This window comes from Rhagoletis zephyria, unplaced genomic scaffold, assembly GCF_001687245.7.
Source record: "Rhagoletis zephyria isolate East Lansing unplaced genomic scaffold, Rhagoletis_zephyria_1.1 Rzeph_scaffold_00008, whole genome shotgun sequence".
Classification (NCBI taxonomy): Eukaryota; Metazoa; Arthropoda; class Insecta; order Diptera; family Tephritidae; genus Rhagoletis; species Rhagoletis zephyria.
In genome coordinates, this window is record NW_016157092.1 from 566,232 (window position 1) to 584,666 (window position 18,435).

The 18,435-nt window shown below is 36.1% G+C and overlaps 1 protein-coding gene across 1 annotated transcript in view; it reads left to right on the forward strand.

Annotated features, from left to right (window-relative positions):
• Nucleotides 1–9,815: 9,815 nt before the first annotated feature.
• heph (polypyrimidine tract-binding protein 1 heph) overlaps nt 9,816–18,435 on the forward strand; it is a 422,821-nt gene continuing 414,201 nt past the window's right edge. Inside the window, exon 1 of the mRNA XM_017609147.1 lies at nt 9,816–10,742. The gene's annotated coding sequence lies outside the window, so the exon portion shown is untranslated. The remainder of the gene's footprint in view (nt 10,743–18,435) is intronic.

An 18,435-nucleotide genomic window follows, 5' to 3' on the forward strand; every position in this document is an offset into this window, starting at 1 on the left:
ACCCCGGCTTATCATGTAGCGGTAGCTTTCGGAAAGGTGGAAAACATATATTTAATACTTGCGCCGGGTATTTAATGTTCGGCTCCGCCCGAACTTAGACTTTCTTTCTTGTTTTTTTTTTTTTTTTTGTGAATTAATTTCTCAGAAACGTATCAGGTTTATCGAAAACTAATGTACACTTGTGGCTATCTTTCGTTTGTTTGTTTAATGTTTATATTTTTTTGTAAAAGTTTAGTACCTAACCAATGCCACACAAATCCAAATTTCAAACTTCGCTCAAAAGTTATGGAAATTCAGCAAATTACAACATTTAGCATTTTCTTCCATACAAACGAATTTGTCGAGTATATTTTATAGGGAAGAAAATGCGTCAGCCAAAAAAATTATTTAAAATCAACGCGATTTTCTAGTGTCTGAAATTTGCACTTTAACCTACTAAAATTTAGTGGGCTACAAAACTGCATACCCAAGATTTTTCTTAAAATTCTGATTATAAAGTTTAAAATTTTCCGGTGCGAATGTTTTTTGAATTTTCGTACGCAGTTTGAAATGTGGATTTATGTTGCGCTGGTTAGGTAAGGTGCTAGACTTGAATAAAAAACAAGTAAGAAAGTCTAAGTTCGGGCGGAGCCGAACATTAAATACCCGGCGCAAGTATTAAATATATGTTTTCCACCTTTCCGAAAGCTACCGCTACATGATAAGCCGGGGTGTATACATTTTAAGTAAATTAGCGTCCTTAAATTTCGAAATATTGCAGTTTCAAGCATATCTGAAATTTACCGTTATATGAAAAGCGGCCTCAATTTTAGTCCGATTTCAACAATTTTCAACGGTTTGCTTTTATGTGGCAAGCACAATAACCATACCGAGCTTGGTACAAATTGCTAGAACGGTTAGCGAGATACATACATGTGATCACAAGTGGGCGGTGCTACGCCCATTTTCCAAAATTTTGTCATAAACGTATTTCTTGGTAAAGAATTGTTGCAATCATCAATTTTGAATAAATTAGCTTCAATATTTACTGATTTATCGAAGATTTTGTATTTCTCGAAATTACCGTTATATGGGATGTGGGCGTGGTTATTGTCCGATTTTAGAAATTTTCGGCCAGTTGGTATGCTGTACCAGGACCAACAACTGTGCCAAGTTTGGAAGAAATTGGTGTAGCGGTTACCAAGATATACACATGTAACCATAAGTGGGCGTGGCTACGCCCATTTTCCAAAAATTTATAATATTCATGTTTTCCGTCTGAAACTCATTGTAAGTATCAATTTTGAGTGAATTATCTTCAGTAGTTACTAAAATATCGCAGTTTTCGTATTTCTGAAAATTACCGTTATATGGGAGGTAGGCGTGGTTATTGTCCGATTTCGCCCATTTTCAATACCATCCGTCCTACGCCCAAAAGAAGTTCACGTACCAAGTTTCGTTAAGATATCTCAATTTTTACTCGAGTTATCGTGTGCACAGACGGACGGACGGACGGACGGACGGACGGACGGACGGACAGACAGTCACCGCTTAATCGATTTCTCTTTTCATTCTGATCATTTATGTATACATTTGTCTATATCTATCTCGATTCGTTTTGCCTGTTACAAACAACCGTTATGTGAACAAAGTTATAATACCCTTGTGCACAAGTGCGCTCGGGTATAAATATAAGCAAAAGAAAACTAGTCAAAATTTCACTATCTTAATCAGCTGACCACAAGGGCATATACGGTTTATGGAAAATTTCATTGGCTTTCACTTGCCATATTCCGTAGTAATAGTGTTCAGTAGGTTCGTACGATATGCGTCGTTGAGTGGAACCGCCAATGGCATCTTCCTTGGGGCCCGACCCGGCTATCGATAACCTTGTATAGATACATACTTACATATAAATATGTGCAGGTTAGCAGCTTGGAGCTTATGTTTATAATTTTTTGAAGTGAAACTTCTTTAGCGGCGGTTGGTTGGTTGGGAGTAAATTGGCAAATTCAGCGGAAATTGCACTCGGATCTGGTTGGGACGGAAATGATGCAATGGAAATGATTGGTGCTGAAACAAGTACTTCTTGTGTATATGCAACGGAAATGATGCAACAGAAATGATGCAACGGAAATGGTTGGGGCTGAAACAAGTGCTTATTATGTGTATGCATATGGTATCTATAAATTTAACAAAAATTTGCTAACAAAAGGTTAAAGAATAACACTTAGAAAAAGACAAATACAAGAATGAAAGTAAAGGTTACTACGTACATAAATGAAGAAAAGGATAAAGGCAAAGGTAAAAATAACAACAAAAACAAAGGTGCGTAAAGATAAAGGCAAAAATGAAGACCAAGGGAAATCTAAACACTTTACTTATATATATAAGAACAAATGTGAAGGGGAATATGTAGCTGAAAAAAATGTTGAACATAAAAGTAAAGACAAAGAGAAGGATGAGGATGAGGATACCGATAAAAGCAAAGATGAAGTTAAGAGAAGAAAGATTAAAATAGAGGTAAAGGGTATAGAGAGAGACACAGAGACTCAATCTGGGAACTATTTTTGGATTTTAGAGATTTTCGGGACTCTCGAGACCTACCGATAAAATAATCGTTATTTTTATCGGTTTTGTTATCGATTTTGTTATCCATATTTACCGATTTTGTTATCGATATTCATCGATTTTGTTATCGATAATTATCGATTTTGTTATCGATATTTATCGATTTTGTTATCGATATTTATCGATTTTGTTATCGATATTTATCGATTTTGTTATCGATATTTATCGATTTTGTTATCGATATTTATCGATTTTGTTATCGATATTTATCGATTTTGTTATCGATATTTATCGATTTTGTTATCGATGTTTATCGACGTTATCGATATTTATCGACGTTATCGATATTTATCGATTTTGTTAACGATATTTTTATCTATTTTCTACTCGATTTAGCTACCAATGGTATTATCGATATTGGCATTGAAATTTTTATCGAATTTGTCATCGATTTTGTTATCGATATATTGATGGACGTTATAATCGATTTTGTTATTGATAGAGTATAAAGATAAAAATGAAGATAATGGAAAAACAGAATAACATGAATGTTATTAAAACGAACAGTGGTAGAGGTAGCTATCTACATTGATAGAAAAAAAGCGAAAAAATATAACCTTAAGCAAAAGCAGATGTGTGTATGTATAGGTAGATAAGTAACGTAAGTTTCACTTCTACAGTGTGGCCCAGGCGCACTTACTTTTTTTTATGCTTTAGATCTATTTATGTAACTTGGTGGTGTGGTGGTTTTCTTAAAGAATGAAGCAGGTGAGAGTAAATTAAATTATAAGATCGGTTTACTTATAAAAGCGTGTTCACATTATCGTAAATTACGGGTCCTTTGGAATTTATAAGCAAATCATACTGAAATCAAGTAATTTCGCTTTGTAAAATCTCTCCGTTAACTTAAATAATTTATCATATATCAAGAACCAAACGAAGAAAAAATGATTTTTCATTTATTTTAGCCCCCACTGTTTGGAAATTAAAAAAAAAAAATGCCTAAAGCTATGCAACCATTTGTTTTTTGAAATCAAGTACAAACCACACACTCGTACATACACGTGTTATAGAAATTATGAAAGAAAATGTGAAGCTACTTGGTTTATGTGAAGTACTTTGATCGAAACAAAGCCATTTATGCTGTAATGTGAATATAGTTTAAGGCTGGTGATAGTTTCATCAGTGCCACCCTAAAACTTATCTTCTATATAACGGGTGATTTTTTTGAGGTTAGGATTTTCATGCATTAGTATTTGACAGATCACGTGGGATTTCAGACATGGTGTCAAAGAGAAAGATGCTCAGTATGCTTTGACATTTCATCATGAATAGACTTACTAACGAGCAACGCTTGCAAATCATTGAATTTTATTACCAAAATCAGTGTTCGGTTCGAAATGTGTTTCGCAAACCCAATTGCTGCGAACGGCGACGAATCGACATTTCACGGTCTTCAGCAACACTCTCAGAAACAGACGCAATATTCTCTTCTGTACGCACTGTACGCATTCGTGTGGTTGGTTTAATGTCCAATAAAGTAAACTGAGTGCGAAACTTGGTCACAATCGCATTAATTGTTTGCTCACTTGGTCGATTATGTAGACCATAAATCGGACGTAAAGCGAACCGAACACTGATTTTGGTAATAAAATTCAATGATTTGCAAGCGTTGCTCGTTAGTAAGTCTATTCATGATGAAATGTCAAAGCATACTGAGCATCTTTCTCTTTGACACCATGTCTGAAATCCCACGTGATCTGTCAAATACTAATGCATGAAAATCCTAACCTCAAAAAAATCACCCGTTATAAATACGCCACAAGAAAATTTTGCAATCCCTTTTTCGAAGGCACCGTTCGCTCGATTTCAATGAAACATACACCGATTTAAAGGACATAACTTCCTCTAATCCAGAAATGTTATTCCCGATATATAGGGGGCGTGGCATCTGACATATAGACTACAATGTGAAAACCACTATATCCCTAAAACGAATTATGCTGGGGAACAGAAACTTAGCACAGATGCATAAATTGTAAATACCCTACTTACGGTGAAAAATGGTAGGTACTGAGAAAGTGGGCGTGGCACCTCCTATACAAACTGAAATTCTCATATCACTTATCTCTGGAACTGCTTATGCTATCGTCCTGAATTTCGGCACAGTTATTTATGATAACATAATTATGACGAAGAGTTGGTAAATTTTGAAAAGGGGGGCGTGGCACCGCGCATGCATACTGAAATTCTTATATCGCTTATCCCTGGAACCGCTTATGATAACGTCCTGAATTTCGGCACAGTTATTTATGATATCAATAACGTAATTATGACGAAGAGTGGTAGATTTTGAAAAGGGGGGCGTGGCACCGCCCATACATGCTGAAATTTTTATATCGCTAATCTCTGGATTCGCTTACGCTAACGTCCTGAAATTTGACACAACTATGTATAGTAGCGTACTTACGACGAAAAGTGGTAGATTTTGGAAAGGGGGGCGTGGCACCGCCCATACAAACTGCAGTTCTCATATCGATTATCTCTGGAACCACTTATGCTAATGTCCTGAAATTTTACACAGCTATTTATGATATCAATAACGTACTAATGGGCGTAGTACCACCCATGCAAACTGAAATTCTCATATCGCTTATCTCTGGAACCGTCCTGATATTTGACACAGCAACATATGTTGTCAATATAGTACTTTCGGCGAAGAGTGGTAGATTTTGGAAAGGGGGGCGTGGCACCGCCCACACAAACTGAAATTCTCATATCGCTTATCTCTGGAGCCACTTATTATAAGGTAATGGAATTTTATAAACTTACATTTATACACATATAAAATCGCAAGAATCATTCAATTGGGAACCATTTTCACCCAGATTTTAAAATCGCGTTGAATGATTGTTGTTTTGTGCAAAAGTTTTTAAAAGGATCAATGTGTTTGTCTTCCGATAGGTGGCGAAGGGATTGAGAGCTATCCTAAAAAAGTCATATTTATGATCAGATTTGTTTCACTTTTAGAACACATATTAGTAACATAAAATTTGGTGTAACTTGGTAGGCCAGTCGTGTATTAAAAAAATATTGGGCTTTGGCCGAGTCTTGACAAAAAACCCGTGTGAAACCACCGTGTGAGAAGGAAATAGTTATTATCTTCTGTTGTAAACCTTCAAGATTCTTTCTCAACCGTTAACGATTCTGATGAAAAAAAGAAAGAGTTTATGTAGATTTGGCAATTTAGTTTTTAACCTCCAAGGGGCTCTGAGACAAATATAATCGAAAGACTTATTTACAGTCTGAATTCGTATATGTTTGACATATTAGGCAGTGATGAACATCTCATCTATATAGGAAAATCGAGGTTCCTTTTTCTGTCTAATTTCAAATGCTACTGAAGAAATTTGGAGGATACTCGGTACAATGTGCATTAATAAATCCGGTATTAACGTTCATAATTCGATTTTAAGTTTTCCTGTAAATTCGCTAGAAATTATGCTGGTGGACTTCAGAATAGTAATTCGCATAAAAGAGTTAGTATTGGTGGCAAGTAAAATTCAAAAAACTATGAAAAAAGATGTCGAATTTCGACAATTGGGCGAGACTAGTATTTATTAATTGACATTCAAATAAGTCCTAACGTAGGTTCTGCAAACATTCATATTGTGCTTTAAAAGCTGCTCACCCCAAACGCATAGCTTTTTAAAAGCTCCTACTACTGTTTAGACGTGAAAGCTTTGGCGGCTGTTTTATGTACAACAATCCTTAGCAGAAGAAAATGTCCATAACTGTAATCTACCCCAACAGTTCTAGTTCCCCAGCCGATGACGTAGGGCCATCATCGTTTTCGAGTCTGCGCCTTCACGCTTCGGAGTTAAACGACGACGCTAATACTTCGTACGATTGCAAGATATGTGTGTCAATGGGTGCAATGGCCCACATGTATTGCTTGTCGAGCATGCATCGCTGCTTTGTGCCGTAGGTGGTGCGAGCGTGGGGGATATTCACCTGAGCCGCGCTGCTTTCCCCCTATGCCATTCGGCTCGTAAGTTCGTGTGTGTGTGTGTCTTTTCGTCGGAAATGTGCAAGCAGGTGAAACAATTATTTTCTCGTTGATTTTTCTTTGACGCATGTGCTTCTATTGATATTTGTGAGTGTGTTTGGCTACCTTTTACTGCGTATGCGGCTTCTCGCTCGCACCTATTATCTCATCTGTCTGTCTCGGTTATTTGGCAGTGTAATATTATTACGCCAACAATAACAATCAACGCAGCGGCAAAGGCAAGCGAGCATCAATAGCAAAGCGGGCGGGGGCAGCTTGAGCTTGTATTTGCACACAATGTGCGCGCTTTGTCGTTTCTGAAAGGCAATGCGATGAAATACGATGCCACACGAAGGTGAAAACGGAGCAGTGGCACGCTCTGTCGCTACCGTTATCTTTACAATAGGTGCAACCCCCATGAATTGCCAAGCGCACATACCGTCAATGGAAAATGCTCGGTTTTCCGACTGCAGCAATTCAGCGCGGGGATGACGTGCCACAACGTTGTTGAAGCTATGATTATAGGACCGACGGTCTGTACTTACTAAGTCGAATGTTTGGGTGCGCGGCGAGGGTCGGCGAGCCGGAATGGTTGTCGCTGTCATGAATCCAACAGGATTATTCCACTTGCAGCTTTTGGGTCGTGTGACTGTTATAGATCGAAGGGTGAATGTAAACGCTTTCCCTCTCGTTTAACAGTCTGGCGCTTTTTAACAACCTTTTTTGGGTAAGTGCTGGGATGGTTGTTCGTCGTCAAGCACAGTATGCGATTTTTGATTATTTAACTTTGGGTTTCAGGACTGTTATTTTATACATATGTTAATAAACAGAAGAAACTTGTTGATGTAGTGCGCTTTTGCATATAAATATGTATACATATATCTACGCACATAAATATGTGCAAGTAGCCAATGTTTTGAAACTAAAAGTTATGGTTGGTTTAACATTGTTTAGATGAAATTAAAAAATCTATTAATTTAGAACACTTGAGGGCCATTCCATTGTGACTGGTGGGACTCATTGACTCTAGAATGCGATGAATTGTGAATTATAACTATGTCGGCGGAACTCATACAACAATGAAAGATATTTTTTAACAAAGATAAATAACTAATGTATAAAATTTCTTTCAAAAAAATACCAAACGATTTCTAAGTTCTTTGTAGCCATTATTTGAATGATTGTGACTGGTGCGAATCAATTAGCCAAAACACTTAATTTCAAGCCAGAGTCTTATGTATTGTAAGATATATAATATAAGCTTTCGTTTTCATAAAAAATTAACCTGATATCATCTTCATAGCAATATTTAAAATTGTGTCTGGTGTGATTGGCCCTTGTGACTAGTGTGAAGTTTCTACAGACAAAACTTACAGCTTCTTTTTATTTTTCTAATATCTTTCAACGGATTAATTAGCTATAGCTTACAATTGAAATAAAGATAATAGTGAAATTTAAAAATTTATGTCGTTTTCCTCTTTTACATGGACGCTTGACGCTAAATGCCAATGGCAAATTATTCGATGTAATCTTGTGGTCAGGCGAGTGTATTTTTAATATAATACGACTTGTAATCGACGTTCAAAACAAATGAAATGCGCGTTCCTTACAAGTCTAAGGTCTTTAAACAGAAATTTCAGTCGAAAATCTTACGTCCCTGGTCATTCATTCCAAATAGCGCGCTAAGAGGTTACTCTGCAGAGTAAATACCAAGTCGTATATTTAGTAACATTTTTCATAAGATACGGTTAACTTGATCCAAAATTATGTTAAGTTCTGATAAAAATATTCCGATGAGTTGATGACCTCCTCCTTTTTTTGAAGTCGGTTAAAAAAATTAATCGTACTTTTTGAAAAAAAAAAAAAATTCTTTTTCCAAAATTCTAATTTACTCGCTGAATCCCTAAAGGCCCAATTAGAGGTATCATTACCAAAACGCCATATCCTTAACTTTGTGGAAGACTTCAAAGGTGTTCATGGTTATGACAAAAAATCAAAAATCAATTGATACCATTGATATGTAGTGTATGTTAATTAAATACACGTAATTCTTATTGTATTATAACAATTTGCACTAACTTAGGTTTTTATAATAGCCAAACGTGTCTCCTTCCACTTCTCTTCTTCTGATAAAACGTTTCGGTCTTTCCCTAAGGCTATTCTCGTTTAATTGAGCAAAGCAGGTTGCGTAAAAGCGAAGGTTTTCCCTGGTGATGTTTGCGTACCCACCACAGCCCTTTCTTCTGTCTTGTAGAAACGTCTTCTTCATCATGAACATAATATTTTTTATTTTGAATATATATTTATTTTCCTTTGCGAATAATTAAACTTTTTAGAGCAAGATTAAATAAATATTTCCACTCCGAAGTTAAAAGTGTATTCGTTGCCCATATATGTATGTGTGTGTTCAGCAAGTGACGCGAAAGTTGGACGCCGACATCGCTCATCTGGACGAAATTTGCTGTTCGCCGGTATTGTGCATAAGGTATAAAGGCTCTGAGCAACACAGAAGAAAGGAAAGAGTTTAAATGCCTTAGTGTCTTTGTTAGCGAAAAACAGAAGCATTCAAGCAAGCACAGGTGAAAGAAAAGAGTATTCTAAGTCCGCCTCTATAATTTGTTATAGTAGTGTACAGCACAGCAGACGGTAATGAACATCAGGTAAGACAACAGTCAACAACCTGTGTGAATTGCCGAGAAGAATTAAGTAAGTACATCTTAAAATGAGAGCGACGACGAATTAGTAAAGTAAGAGAAGCCCGCTCTTCGGTTACTTTAGGACTTGTAGAGAAGAGAAGAACACTTAGAACACCAACATCAACCACCGACAGAAGAGCAACAATAGGCAACAGCAAAACATATGATAACACGTAACCGAGCAGAAGCCGTTCGTCATCATCGACATCGTTAAAACCGGAAGGTGCACGAACGAGCGTCCAAATGGAGCTAGCAAGCAAGTGTTTAGGGTAAAGGTAGATGGACAAAGTGAGAAACGGATGGCCGGAGGAACACGAGCAACAAGCATGGGATAGCTTTGCCATCAAGCCGTATTTGGTGGCGTGCACGTCGCCTTCGCCAAAATGCTTGTTGATGATGACGATGATGAAGAACGGACTGGAGGCCAAACATACGCGCGCACACTTGTCCCTCACGTATACAGTCTCACGCATAAAGGTGGCCTGAAGAGAGTAGTTATCGAATGAAACAGGCTGGTTGGCAGCAAGCGGACGGATATCCATAGCTCGGTTGTGCGCTCGTTGGTGGTGGTTGTTCACTGTTCGCATTTGTAGAATGCACGAAAGTACGCCGTACGAACCAAGCGACGAATTCCACAGATTCAGAATCCGAACTCCGAATAAAAAATTGGTATATTACCTTAGAATGCCAGTCGTTCTTACTTCAGTCTTCGTACAGTCTTTGCTTTAACCCGTTCCAATTCTGTCCGCCGTCGCTCTATTAAATAATTACAACAAAAATCAAATACAACAAAAATAAACAAAACATCTGAAACAAGCATAACGAGAATCGCTATCGCAAAAACAAAAATTTAATACGAAAATATCTAAATAGCAGCAGCTGCAGCGGCGAAAATATAAACAACAGCAAAAACAAAATCCACACTCGCTAAGGGCAGCCACAGCAGCAGCAACAGTGTCTCAGTATTTAACAACATTAAGGCTTTCACCCCCGCTCAAACGTCACCGTCGTGCCGTCACTGCCGTTCTGAATATAGACTTCGAAGCCTCAGTCGAAGTCAGCGTCAAAGTCGAAGCCACAGTCAAGCGTCAGCAGTCGAACGTCAGCACACGACGACAAAAGCCAACGAGAAGCTCCAGAGGAGAAGAAGACTCCGCGGAACGCACACAAAATTTCAATATCCAAATCAAAGTTGCGTTCAAATCGAACACGGCCGCAATAGTAGCAACACCGTAGCACCGAAACACGCGGACTCGACTCTCGAGATAGCAAACTTTACCTACTAGTGAATTCTACTACGGCAAAGACAACGTCGACGATCACAATCAGCTACCAGATATCAGCAGAAAATTGCAAAATATTTTCCATTTCCGTTGAATTGGTTTTCCAGTCTCAATCAAATCCAATAAATTCGTAAATCCGAAATCCAGCTTCGAAAAGTTCTTTAGGTGAGAAAGAAGCAAGAAGATCAGAATATTGTCAACAAAAACTTTCTGAAGTTTCTTCAGTCTGTAATATTTCAAAAGTTAGTGTTATTGTGCAATAAAAGGTGGAAAATATTTATTTTATGGCGCTTGCTGAACAATCCGCAAAAACATATGCCAATAAGTGTAATGTTGTGCCGAAAGTTTTTGAATTTTTCACTTATTAATTTTTGGTAAATAATTTCTACACTGACTTCCTTTCTGGTCAGCGCTGTGCGTATTTCACGTTTTAGCTGATCTTTATTTCTAATCTAGAGAACACTCGTATTTCTACTAACTTACTAACTATCTATTTTACTAACCAATTGAATGCTAATCTTTCTACTCTTGTATGACTCACTATTAGTTTTGTAAAAGTAAGGCAGATATTAAGTCAAGTAAAAGTATCAGTTGATAATTCAAATATATTCTACCAATGGGTCATGGCCTCCAAACAGGTCCGAAGAATCCAAAACGTCTTTTGAATTGGCCTCCTTTTGTTCATTTTATTTATGTAAATTTATGAAAAAGCATATTCCATGAAAAACCCGGCTGTTACTTAATATAAAAAAAATAAAAAAATCATGAAATTTATTTTCGCGTAAGAAGCATGCAAAAAAATGGATGGTATTATAAAGAGCGTTTCATACTTCATACCGACCATTCGCTAAGTAATCTGAACAACAGAGTTGGCAGGGTGGCAGCACCAGCAAAGGTTCATTGATTCTTTAAGAAAATACTTGTGTGCTGCTTTTAAGCCGTGCTCAAGTAACAACAACGAGTACAATAGTGGCTAAAGAATGTGCGCTAGTAAAAAAATGTGAGTGCGGTAAAGCAGTAAATATATGAGGAAATAAAACTGAAAGAAGCGCAAAAACTCAGCCTAAATGGAGCCCAGGTTCATCGGCAATAACAGCCTTCAAACTGGCCAAAACAGAACGTAGTAGTTGTGTAATGAATTCACCAACGCAGGTGAGGCGACTCGAACGACTTAGGCGGACAAGTGTGCGAGAAGTATGGTCGAAGCAGAAGCGCACAAGGGGCCAATAAAAATTTCATTATGGCCAACAAAATGAGCGACGAAATGACTAGTCAGCGAGCTAAAAAAAAACAGCGGGCCATCAACCGGCAAAAACACGTTTTCTTTGCAAGCCGAGAAAGAACCAGCACTTAACGAGCATATGAGTGAGCGTACGAGCAGAGCGCAAACGAAATTATAAATTAAGAAGTTGAAAGACTTAAACAAAATCACACAACGAGAGTGTAAATAAAGTAGAGGTGAAGGAAAAATATCAAAACCTCGAAAATACTCGAGCGCTAAATAACGAAAGAGTGCAGAAATATTGAAAGAAAGAATGTATTTAATGGCAACATACAATAAAACAATTCAAAATGGGAATAAGAGAAAAAAATGTTGCCAAGAGATGGAATAAGAAAAAAGCATTGAACAAGTAAACGTTTATTCTTGGAATTACACGCATTTTTATGCAGGCCAACAAGTAAACACAACCACAAGTATTTAAGGTAAAGCGAAAAGTAAATTGAAAAGACCTGAAAAGGAATATACACACAAGAAAAATGCAGCAAGTAAAATGTTATCAAAAGACAGCCAGTACGGCCAGAAAGTCAGTCGTTAAGCGGCAAGTACGGTCGGCCGAGAAAAAATTACAATAAGAGCATAAAAATAATAAATGATTGGGAAAACATCAGCAGCGCAGTCGGAAAATGCATGAAATGTGCGCATACAAAATAGAATTAAAAAGTCAAGAAATCAAGGAAAGCACCCCAAAACAAGTTGGGAAACTGTGCCGTCATTATCAATACAAAGGCAAAGTCTGATTAGCCGCGCCAGCATGATTTGGAGAAATCGTGGGCATTGTGGCCAAAATGGATTTCGAGCTCGTTTTCCTTCAAACCGTACTACACACAACATAGCGATTCCTTTTGCTTTACCTGTGTATTTATACCCTTTGATAAATGTGTATGTAATATGTAGCGTGGAATTCTGCTGGGGTCGCCTGCGTATCACAAGCGTAGCTTAGCGAATTTGGAAAAAAGAAGGGAAACAGGGGCTTTCGAGATTTACACGTGTTTCTCACTTTAAGCCAGACACTTCCGCTGACCCTGCGATTCATACGAATTAATCGCTTGACTTGAGTAGAATGCTCCTCACTTCTTGCCTACTTTTCCATAGCTACCTTTTCGAATTCTAAAGCCACTTTTTGTTTTCTTGCTCTTTTCTCACCTTAGGTACATGCTATACTTAAAACTCTTCTGCTACGTTTTCTTCTAACTTTTCACCGGCTCGTTCATTTCGGTTTTGCTGCTGGCAGAGAATCATTAACAATATTTCGACACTCGTTATACAAGTGTAGCATTTATAACAAATACCCTTCAAAAAATAAACCAGAAGCAAGCGACAAATAATAAAAAATTACTGAAAACTTCTTACAGTGGCAAACAAATTCAGTGCAAAAAACAAAGGTGCGCACGAAATTTCTAAGTTAAACACAAGAGAAGTAAGCTCTCTAGACTCTAGAGGTATAAGCAGCAGTCACAAAAACGGCAGTAGCTGCCAAAAGTTATCAGTGTGTTAGTCAAGCAAATAAAACCGGTAAAACATGTTAACTAATTTCGTGCGTGCGAAACGAAAACCGCGCCAAGCGAATCTGCAAGCAAGAAAGCGAAGCTAAAAAAAAAAAACTAAAAAAAAACATTTAATATCAACATCAGATGGCAAAAAACGCAAATTAAAATCAAGAAGGATTTCAAAGCCGAGAAAATCCAAAAATCCAGTCCAAAAAATAAGACGATTTTATCAAACTGCTTTCATTGTATTTTCTTATGGCCTAACGTGTTTTTGGAACACGAGCTAGAGTTTTGGGCTTAGCTTCGGTCTCCGCTTCTCTACACGCCATTAAAAATTAGGCTTCAAAAAACATGCATATGTATACATCTATATACATACATATTGTATGTAGCTTAAATATGAAAAATATATACATATGTATGTATATAATTTCACGGCAATGAAGAGGAGTGGAGGTTGTGCGTGGCTCCAAATAATTATTGTATTTCTTACGCGCGCATTCATTCCGTAATAATTACGACGCTTAAGAACTATAACAACAGATTTTTTGTTTGCCAAGAAATTAGTCTAAAATTTAATAATATCTTCAGTATTTCAGTGCGAGTGCGTGTGCATATCGTGAAAAAAGCACAAAAATAAGAGACGAAAAAAGCCAATAGAACAATTGCGAGAAATTATAAATACAAAGAATAACGAATAATTGCGAAAAGAATAGCAATAAGTTTTGAAAAATTAATTGCTGCTGCAGCCTAAATCACTTCGGTTTCTTCCGTAACACTCTGTGTCTAATTCAAAAACACATTAACAAGAAAACAAAGCATTCAGTTGGTAAACTACATTGTTTTTCATCCACTAACATATCTGTTTATTATACATACTACACTTACTATTTTAATAACGCACACTATTGTTTTAAGAGTGTTATTTACTGCTTGTTTTTTTTTTTTGTAATTGTACCTTTAGTTTCTGGTAACTAAAAAAAATTTAATACCGAATTTCCACGGGACACTAAATGACTTAAACTGTATGGGAAAGTTGAGCATTAATTAATACCCATGTCATTACAATATTCCTCTGCTGTAGGGGGTCATGATCCACACAAGTAAGGAAGTATAAATATCGAGTTTGGTAGAAATCGATAAATCCCTTACCGAGATAAACTTATGTATGTAAGTGGGCAGTTCCACGCCCATTTTTCAAAAATCTATAATAATCGTATTTCTTGTTAAGAGATTGCGTTAAATATTAACTCTGAGTAAAATAGCGCCCTTAGCTATAGAAATATACAAGTTTTCGTATTTATCGATATTCCTTTTATGTGGGAAGTGGGGGTAATTTAATTCCGATTTGTAAAATGTCCAACATACATATTTCGTTTTTGTACCAAGGGCAATAACTTTACCGAGTTTGATAGAAATTGATAGGACGATTTTCGAGATGCACATATGAGGCCGGAGAGAAAAAGTGGCTTAACCCAACTTTTTTTTTGTACTTAAATACCTGCTTAAAATAGTGTCAGATGTGATAATTTTTTAAACATATTTCTTAATATTAGGACTCAAAGCTACATGGTATACCATCAAATTATGGAACAAGCGACACTCATTTTAAAATTTATCACAGTTAACTACTCCCATGGCGTCATATCGATGGTCCTCTGCCATAACGGCACAACTCGAAATTCCATGTTTTTGAGTTATATAGCGGATTAGGTTTATAAATAACCACATTTTTCAGTGGCAAATCGACATAGGCTTAGTTGTTACCAATCCGACACAATCGCAGTTTTGCCATTTGTCACAAAACCGAAGTAGTCAACCCTTACTAGTGAACAGTGGTCTCACATTTATCGTGAATATTGGCATAAGTCAAAAACTCTCGATAGGTTAGTCATGCATTTATGTAAACTAACGACACTTTTCGTTTTGTGCCGTTGTTCAGCAATACAAATGGATTTTTTTTCGTTTAACTAATTACAAGTTGTTACTTATTTCGTACCTTTGCAGTCTAAAATCTAACTACTTGCAACTAAATCTTTAGAAAAAATTATAATTTGAAAGCTTACAAATTTCCCTTACAGAATGACTGGAATCCGGAATATTTTCGTTCCAAGACATATTATTGCAAAAGTACGAAACACAAAATCTTTAACTGGCTCTACTGAAATATATGAACTTTTGAGTTGTGTCGTTATTGCAGACGACCATCGACATGTAGTCGTCCCATTTCCGATGGGAGGTGGGCGGGTTTGTTTTGCAATTTCAAAAATGTTCAACAAGTTTACCTTAGTGAGACTCTAACCAATGTTCGTACTGAGTTTGGTGGAAGTTGGTGAAGCCGCTACTGATATGCAGCATTCCTTCATAAGTAGGTGGGTGCGGTGGCCATTTTCCAAAAATTTCATAATGGTCTTATTTTATGCCAAAATACTACTTCACATACCTATATTCGGCAATTTGGATCCAAGATTTGCGGAAATATCGTAGTTTTTACACTTTTCGAAAATACCGTCATATTGGAGGTAGGCGTGGTTAACGTTCGATTTAGCGCATTTTCATTACCAATGGATAAAGGGCAACTTTTATTTCATTCAGATATCCAAATTTTTGCTCAAGTTACCGGGTACACGGAAAGACGGCCCGACAGTCAGGCATGCCTTAGCCGATTTCGCTCTTCATTCTGAGAATTTTGGTGTATATATTTCTATATCTATCTCGATTCATTTAGGCTGTTAGAAGAAACCGTTATGCGAACCCTTGTGCCATGATCGCTCGGGTATAAAAATCAAAAACTGGAGGAAAACGGCTTTGAACTTTACAGTTTAAAAAGTGGTAAAAATGAAACAAAAAACATTTTCTTATAATATTTAAGCTATTTTTAACCGCCATGATATTTTTACTAAGACATGGAATTGTAATTGGTCACACAAGCTCTTGGCTCAATCCTTATCCATTCGTCCTGAAATATACCAGCCAGAAAGCCGATTATGTATAATAATAATAATAATAATAATAATAATGCATTCGTCCTGAAATATGTTTGCATTCTTTATACGCGGTTTTGCATTTCGTTGATACGCGGTTTTCTACTTTAAACGACGATATGTGAATTGTTTGGATTATGACACCCTTACGACAAAAGAACTATTAGGGAGTTCACAAGGTGTTGTAGTTACTATGTCTTAATAACCGTTAAGCCTATCTACGCACGATATTTTGCGAGTAGAATGAATTATTTTCCACTTCACGACTAGTGGAAATTCTGCACAAGTGTTTTTCCTTGGTACTGGTGACCAATTTAAGTAGTTGGTTATTTGATGCCCATTGAGTGCTTCAAAGTCGCTGAATAACCTGTTTTTTATATGCTGGAAGTGATTTTCATATTCATAAATATTCTACTGAAATTTACTTTACTAATACTCAATTCCTTTTCGGATATGTAAGTAAAATATAAATTATTTGCTTATTTTAGATCTAGAATGATTCAAAATAGTTTTAATTGTTGCTGGGGAAATGGGTTTTAATAACACTCAGTAAATATTTGAAAAATATGGTGGTGAAACGTGGTGATTTTCTGCTATAAAAAGACAACTTTCTCCTACCAAATTACATTGTGCAAATGGGACATCCATTTGAAACTTTTTGTAAAAGTACAAGATTTTAATTTATTTACGAATTTTGCATTTGTCATTTCTGATTTAGTTTAATTTGCAAAACTTTTTCTACAAACCTGTCAATATGTATCTATGTATATTTTGTAATATTTTTATATAATTTATTTCAGCAACAGCAAATATCAAATTAATAAAACCTCGGTGGTATCTTGTCCTATATCAAACCAAAACTATTTTCCCAATCCAAATAAATCGCTGACACAAGCACTAAAAATTTTCATTAACCAATTCGAAAACAAACAACAAAGCATTCGAACGTGTGCGACATCAAATTGTTGCTATTTTGAAATAGAAATAAAAAAAATACGTTAAGCCAAGGTTTTTGCTTTTACTTTGAGCGCAGAATTCTTACATACTTGGAAAAAATATTAGCTAAGTTTTCACCCGCAGGTACGAAATTTACACATTTCAAAACATCTAAAAATCAAAATATTAATTAAAAAAAAGAACCTTTATCACGAAGAGCACATAAAGGAATCTAAGTAAAAACGAGTTTTCACTGAAAACTCGCCACAAATTTACAAGAAATCATTAAATAAAAAGCTTTAAACAGCAAAACTATTTATACAAATTTGACGGCCATTAGGGATAGAATAAAGAAAAATTAGGGCAGCGCATATAAAACAGCAGGAAGTGTTGCAGAACAATAACAGAATGCACAGCAAGTGAATGGAAACTAGCCAAATTCTAGAAGAGCAAAGTTATAAATAGCAGCCAAAATAATTTTATAAAGTAATTTTGAGAACAAATTAATTTTAAAGGAATCCAGAGGTTGTTGAATATTTGATTTTACACTTAAAAAAGCAAAATACAAAAACCAAATAAAATAAAATATAGAAAGCCAGAAGAATCCAAACAAATAATTTTATTATTACATATCAGTGTTAGGACAATTTTAGTATTAAACGAAAGGCAACAGTGTAGGAAAAAAGTAAGGAATTGTGAAGTGAAAAGTGCAATCAGTAGAAAAAGTATTGTAAAAAGGTTGTTTACGTAACAAAAAAGCAAATATCAAAACCCACACAAAAGTAGCATTGTAATCAAAGTCAATTCCGAGACATATTTATATGCGCGAAAGCAAAGAAAACCAAACCATTAGTCAATCATAAATGTGCATAAATTGAAAAGGGAAAAATCTCATCACTCCCGAATGTATCCTTTTTGTGAAATATTTCCAAACTAATAAAAAGTAAAAGCAGAAATACAAAGTAATTAAACAAAATAATTGAAATATATTTAATTAAGTGGTAAGCAGTGCACGAGAGTGTTCTCTGTGACACCCAATTAGGCAGACTAAGATTCAATATTTTTAAGACCCGATTCAGCTTTGGTGCAACAATCAACGACGCACCAAACTGACAAGAAAGTAAGCGTTTTGACAATCAGCGAACGTTAGCAAATATACACACATAAAT